This window comes from Alligator sinensis, unplaced genomic scaffold (assembly GCF_000455745.1).
Source record: "Alligator sinensis unplaced genomic scaffold, ASM45574v1 scaffold1032_1, whole genome shotgun sequence".
Classification (NCBI taxonomy): domain Eukaryota; kingdom Metazoa; phylum Chordata; order Crocodylia; family Alligatoridae; genus Alligator; species Alligator sinensis.
The window spans coordinates 714,280-721,517 of NW_005842450.1; the positions used below are offsets into that span (position 1 = coordinate 714,280).

At 51.3% G+C, this 7,238-nt stretch overlaps 1 protein-coding gene across 2 annotated transcripts in view; it reads right to left on the reverse strand.

Annotated features, from left to right (window-relative positions):
• The window catches only part of TM9SF4 (transmembrane 9 superfamily member 4), a 22,560-nt gene that overhangs the window by 15,027 nt on the left and 295 nt on the right, over positions 1–7,238 (reverse strand). The window lies entirely within an intron of this gene.

The following is a 7,238-nucleotide window of genomic DNA, read 5'->3' on the forward strand; positions in this document are numbered from 1 at the left end:
AAGGCAGCACAGAGTCTGAGGACAGAGCACCCTGCCTCCATGCCTTCTCACCCTTCAGCTGCATTAATGCTGCCCAGATGGGCTCAGAGGCAACTTGCATGGATCCAGACCTCCCTAGCCAGAGTCTGTCACTGCCGTGCACAGCAGCACAGAGACGACGCTAGACCTGGAAAGTCAGGTCAACCTGCTCCTGCGAAAGCACAGCCGAAAACAAGAAGTGGCAAGGGAGGGCATCTGCTACCAACAGCAAGCCAAGCCATGTCCAGAGGACAGCCCGCTGTCACCAAAACGGGTGACCCCTGACCCAGAGCTGGTCCAGTTCAGCGACTGTTTCATTCAGAGGTGGGGAACCCACTGGGAGTTAAACAAGCAGTAAGGGCTTGTCTGCCTCTTCCAATAATAATGACAAGTTCAGCATGTACGGCCTCTACCAGCTCGGCAGGCCTGGAGATATTTGGAAGTGCATGTCACGCGACTAAGAACAAATCCACTGAATTCACCAAACACAAATAATCATAGAAAATTCAGGTTGGAAGGGAGCTCAGGAGGCCACATCTAGTCTAACCCCCTCCTCAAAGCAGGACCAGCCCCACCTAAATCACCCCAGCTAAGGCTTTGTCTAGCCAGGTCTTAAACACCTCCAAAACTCCCCCACCTCTCTGGGTAGCTGTTCCAGTGTTTACTACTCTCCTAGTGAGAAAGATTTTCCTAATATCCAACCCCAACTTGCCTTGCTGCAGCCTGAGCCCATTGCTCCTTGTCCTGCCATCTGCCCCCACTGAGCCCAGCCCAGCTCCATCCTCTCTGCAGCCCCCCTGCAGGGAGGTGAAGGCTGCTACTAAGTGCCCCCATTCCTCTCCTCTCCAGACTAAATAAGCCCAGTCCCCTCAGCCTCTCCTAAGTCATGTCCTCGAGCCCCTGAATCATTTTCATCGCCCCCATTCCAATAATACTTCCTGTGCTTGCTACATCAGTTTGTTTTAAATGCAAAACAGGCTTTGATGAACTTTTCTCCTTCTGCACCCAGCACATTTAAAGTATCTAAGATGTAACTGCTAAAAATAATACCTGTAAAATGCTTTTCTTTTTGCAGTTTATTGTATACCAGTTTCCATTCTGATACAGCTCGTCACAAATCACAACATTAATCACCTAGCAAGACGTGCATTTTCACCATTTCTGTCAAATCAAAAAATCTAAATAAATCTCGGCTAAGCTCCTAGAACTGCTCAAATCAATGCATGCAGACACCAGGTGACCCTTCTGGTCAGCAAAAAGAAACAGATTTGGTGGAACAACTATATCAAGTTGCAGATCAACGTATTTTAATAGTTATCCGTGGGATTCAGACGTACTTTAAGAAAGCAGAGAGAAAATACAGGCACAAAATTGAAACGGATTGAAATCAACCCGCCATGAAATCAAGCGTTCCTTTGTTTCCTATGCTCGTTCACCATCAGCACAAATATACAACGCGCCCCGGGCTTTTCTTGTCAGAGAATGTTTTATGATCCACACGTCGGCAGGAGCCCGAAAGTGGCCCCATTCAGACTCAAAAGGTCTCCTGGGCTCATTAAGTGCTAAGAGAAGTATCATCCTTGCTCCACATCTTGTATCCTCCCCCCAGCAGCCAGCTGACTGCAAGCAGTTACTTGGCTCAGTCTGCATCTCATGCTAGATACATGCATCAATTCAAAACCAAGAAAGATGAAACCCTTGCCACAAAGAATCTACGATATAAACGGACAAACCAGAACCCTGGGGACGAGCTCAGGAAATGAGTGGGCACAAAGACATGATTTGCAGAAGCAGCAGGTCTCCGCAGACGTGTGGCTGAGGAAGGGCTCAGACTGCGGGAGGTGGTAGTTTCAGACGCTGGGGCCAACTAGAACGGATGAAGAGACAGGCAAGAGTGACTGGGAGAAGGGAAGACGAGCAGAGACCAGGCAAGAGACAGGGTACGCTGAAGCAGAGAAGCTGGAGGAAGGAAAGAAGTGGAGGGCAAGAGAATTCCCTGGTTCTAACCCAGGGGTGGGCAAAATGTGGCCCGGGGGCTGGATGCGGCCCACCAGGCCATTCTATCCAGCCCGCAGGGCCCCTCAAAAATTTAGAAAATTAATATTTATCTGCCCTGGGCTGCCTGTCATGCGGCCCTCGATGGCTTGCCAAAACGCTGTAAGCAGCCCTCCACCCGAAATAATTGCCCACCCCTGTTCTAACTCCTAGCTGGCCTGTCAGATGAATAATGAAAGGCAGCCCATTCAAGACGGGGCATGGAGGAGCCCCTTGCTCTCTTGCTTGCAGGCCTGCTTCCAAAAGAACAGCGTGGACATGTGCCAACAGATCTGCATACCCACAGGGGCCATTCCTGGCAGGCCTTCCACTTGCAGCTAGGGGAGCGGAGCGAGTTCAAAGGTTGCACAGTTTTGTCTTGCTTGCGTAAAACAAAGCACTAGACTCGAGGTATCAGATCAACCCCCAGAGCCACAGAGCCGTGCTACCACGGCGTTCACCCACACGCGTTTCAAAGAGGAAAGTCACCTGCACGATGAACTCCCATCTGGGGCACTAGGCAGCCACCGATGGCACCGTGGACTTGTGTGATCCTCAAGCTCAAGAGAAAAGCTTTAGTGTACAAGTCGTTTTGAACAGAGCTAGCGTCACTGTTTAGCTTACCCCACTGACCAGTCCTCAGAGGACAAGCCCCAGGTGAGCAACAAGGAGCTAGAGCAGCATTAAAAGTCATGATGCTACACCCAAGCCCCCAGCGCACCCAGGCAGAGAGAACTGCACACCCCGAGTTGGAGGAGAGCGAAGCGGTACTTCCTTTCAGCCTTAGTTACTCGTAGGTTCCTTCAACAGGCAGCGAGCAGCACAGGTCACCTTCTGCCAACCTGAAAACTGAATCTCGCCAGGACAGCCCAGAGGCATGGCATCACGGTAATGAGCCAAAGTGCTCCTTCCCCAGTAGCGACTCTGGATGTGCCCCCAGTTAGGGCACTCGCAATGTTGTGGTACTACGCAATGTGCTAGTCACCACCAGGAAAGGGAGAACCCTCCATGTATGAAACTGAGCCCCGAACAGCATCTGGTAGAGTAACGGAAGTTACTTCCAGATAAAATCATCAGCAGGCTTAACACGAGCAAACCACTTCAGCGGACAGTTCTGCTGCTGGAAGGAACTTCTTTTACAGAGGCATCAAAAGCCACCACCCGTGATTCTGCACGTTCAGCAGAGCTTCGTAAAGCAGACAGGTACCGAACAAACGTGTCATCTAGACCTGGCCCTGTCTAGACCTGGTCCTGCTATATGCATTTTTTGTTTTAAAGCAGATACGTGAACCCATGGCATGTGTGGATGTACAGCCACTAGTTATCTCAGTGCTGGAGACTGCAGAACACTGCAAGCTTCTCTCCCGCTCCACAGGGGCCACCTGGACTCGGTCTCCAGGCCACTACAAATCGTTGGCCCCTCTGCATCCACTGCCAACAAGCAGGCCAGGGAGCAGGAGCAGCCCTCACAAATGTCCCCAAGAACAGCAGAGGCCAGACAGCCTTCCAATGACAGTCACTTCAGTCATGCTGCAGGCATTTTAAGGAGTGGCACTATGTGAGCTTGCTTTGGGACTGCACCATGACCGTGTTTCGGAGCTGACTTAATGCTATGTTTGCTGAATGAGAGGGTGGGGAACCACCTACCCAGAATACAGAAAACCAAAGCTAGTTTGAGCTTCCAGTTCCTCTAGAGTAGAGGAAATAACAGAAACTCTCTTCATCTCAAACACAGGCAAGCTAAAAGAGAAGCCAAGTACACCCTATGGAGCCCCACAACATCAAGCAACTGGTTAGAAAAAGAAAGGAAACGCCTACTCTCTTCATCAAAGACTTCCTGGTGCAGTGGATATAAGCTAGTATCTGGGGGAAGGAAGGAAGACCCTTATATGCTGCAACACAGAGCCAGCCTAGGCTTCCTCCACTGCCAAGATGCGCTGACCGAGGAAGTAATGCACCTGCTCTTCCCCAATCTGAGCGGCCAGGGTTTTTCCTGGCAGCTGGGCAGACAACCTCATCTTTATTACATTGCTGAACACTCACACCACACTTGCACTTAGCAAGGCCACAGAGAGCCTTTGGGATGGAGACAAGTGCTACATTCACGCCGGTTTCTGAGAGCCCCTTGGACACTGCGAGAATTGTCAGCAGCCTCTTCTGCTCTCACCTCTTTGTGAGAGAGAAAGCTGCAATGCAACTCTCAGCAGACATCCTCAGCCCTCTGAATAGGCATGAAACTATCCCACAGGGAAAGAGAAAATAGAGTTTTAAAGAGGTGTGAAAGGAAACAAATGAAAATCCCAGTACTCCCATGCAGAGCATCCTGAAACATTCTCCCCCTGTGCCTGCCAGCCACAGCACCCACAAGGCCCCTTCTCACTTAACAGCGCAGCAGCACTGAGCTCCAAGGCTTTTGCAGGTCATCAACCTCACCCATTCACAAGCCACTCTCCTCCAGCAGCACCATCCCCAAAAGCCCTCAAATGAGAGGGGAGGTATGCCATTTCTCCAGTCTGCGACCTCAGAGAAGTCTAACTTCTTCCTACCTCCTTTTCTCACATCTGGGAAACCAGGTAAATACCTGCCTCAGCTGGTGGTTTTGTAAGGCTTCTGTCTGAAAAACTTGGGAAAAGTCCAAGACCCAAGGAAGCAAGAAGGCCCTCTACAGCCAAAGTTACCGCTATAATTTGCGCAACTATTTGATACCCATGAGCACAGCCCCCCTCTGTACCTAGGGTAAGTGTCTGGTTTAAGTCAGACCAACACGGCTAAAAAGTACACCCCTGGTTTAAGTCAGCACTTCCTTTGAGTGCATTACCTAGAAAAAAAAGTGCTCTTGTAACAGAACAACAGCTCAGCTTCTACTTACTGTGGACCACTTCCTTCCCAATCCCACAACCTCACCCATCAACTAAAATGCTCCAGGGTATGGAAAGTGGGATTTGACCAGATGTGGCCCAAATTTTTGCTCAGTTATGGGCATATCTGGTCAGTTCATTCTCCTTGCCTCCTGCTTCATAGCTGCACTCTATATCCTGTCCCTGCACGCTCAGCTTTGCTCTACTGCATTTGTACAATGCCATAAGGCTCCAACATGACCAAAGCCTCGGGAAACCAGTTATATAGCTAGCTCGTTGTTGGGAGTCTCCCTCATTGCTCCCCTCTCCAGGTCCTTGTGGTTTGAATGTGTTCTCCTGTGCATGTGTTCCCTTCCACCAAGGGTGGTATCCAACACAAAGGTTATTGGTTGAACTGATGCTAAAACCTTCAATAAAAAAAACCAAACCAAACCAAACCAGAGACAAACAAACCCCTCACAAATTAAAAGACAGAATGCGGTCATAACAAATGCACAGAGGTGCTCTGAAAACAGCTGCACTGGAGAACCTAATAAGTTGCGGCCGGTGTGTACACAAGCCTTTCCTGGAGACTCTGCCTCCAGTTCACAAGTGCAGTGACAACAGTTGCATTTATAGGGCATCAGTACGTTATTTCCATGCCATCTGCAACTGCTCCGAACTAGACACCACTGAGGTAGGAGATACAGCAGCCTCGTCTATGGCGGCTCTGCCCCAGTTCGTACTACCTACGGAGCTTGACTGGCGGTAGTGGACTACCACAGTAATCTTTTCTAAAGAGCGCAGCTCGGAGAAGGCCCACGAGCCTCAGGCCACACCGCAAAACGCAAGCGGCACTGCTGCGGAGAGGCAATTGCCATTCATCACTGTGACAAAAGCAATGCTGCAGAGCACGTGAGAGACCTGCTGCCTTGGAGCAGCCCCGCGCACTAGCTAAGCGAGCGTTAGAGCCTCAGGGGGAAAAACGTAGAAGAGAAACAGAGGATGTGGGGCCAAGAATTCTTCACGAAGATCCGTTCGTGTGAAACCCACGTTTCTCTTTGCACAAGAAGATTCCAGCGACAGAGGTCGCTGCTCACAGCCGTCACCTCAGCCACTGGACGCCGTGGGCTATTGTTACCTCCCCTTAGTCGCACTAGCCTACGACAACCACTTGCCAGGCAGATTAGACAGCTGGATTCCTGCCGAGCGACCCAGCTCCTTTTCAAGCATGGTGAAGGGCCAGACTGACCCATCTAGGGGTTTGTCTTGCCTAAGAGGCACAAATGAGTTTAGATTCAACCCAAATAACAAGTACTGAGCTTGACCTAAACCCAACTGTTTTTCCTAGTCAGATTACTCTTGGACGCTCTCCCTTCTGCAATTCTTCTAGAGAACTACTGCTTGCTAATCCTAGTAATAAGCAACGCCACCGAACTAAAAGGCCTGGAGAACGTACTGCCAGCTAGCACGAAAGGCTGTGCAGATGCTGCCCGTCCTGATTTAACCTCTGGTCTGTGCAGATTTTGCCTCCTCTCCGAACGGAAGTCAGCGCCACGCGCAAATACAGCATTTCTTCCATGCTGCGGAAAGGAAGCAGGATTCAAATGGGAACGAGAGGGGGGGGTGGGTTGGTTCTTGCCCCCCGTGATCGACCCTGTGGACACCTACGGTCGCTGCAGCCCCAGCAGAGCCGGCGTGTCCGTGCCATCAGGAAGCAACTGGATTTTGCAGCAACAGGAGAGGCATTGAAAACGAAACAGAAAATACCATGACGCCACAACACCCATCCTGGGTTTTGCCCAAAGCTTGGGCGAGTCTCAGTTTAGGCGCCACCCTGGGATACCTCGAAATCCTCCCGAGGGGATGCCACTGCCAGGTGCGTCAACACGCACCACGAGAGAAGGGATCCTGTTTGAAACCACTGGGTTTACGTGAAAAGCACACCGCGGCCTTTCTGCGCTCTGTGCAGCAGGACAGGAGAATCGCTCGAGGATTTTTCTGTTGTCAAAAGAAGCAGAGCGAAAACAACGGACTGGCACGGAGGGGGTGGGCTCGCACAAACCACAGAGAAAAGTCGGGCTGGTTATCCGGGTCCACCCCCGCCCGAGGCAGGATCGCCCCTAACCCCAGACGCGGCCGTCGTCTAAATGCTACGTAAAGCGATCCTCTGCCCGGACGCGACACGCACCTCACCCCCACACCTGCCACAGGTAAAGGGGGGAGGGGGGCACAGCAGCCAACGTGCTCTTTTACACAAGGCGACGAGCATCGGAATTGCCACGTCCTGGGTCAACCCCCATTCATCCGTATTAGCGTGCCCCGTGGGGGGGGGGCCCCCAGCCATCG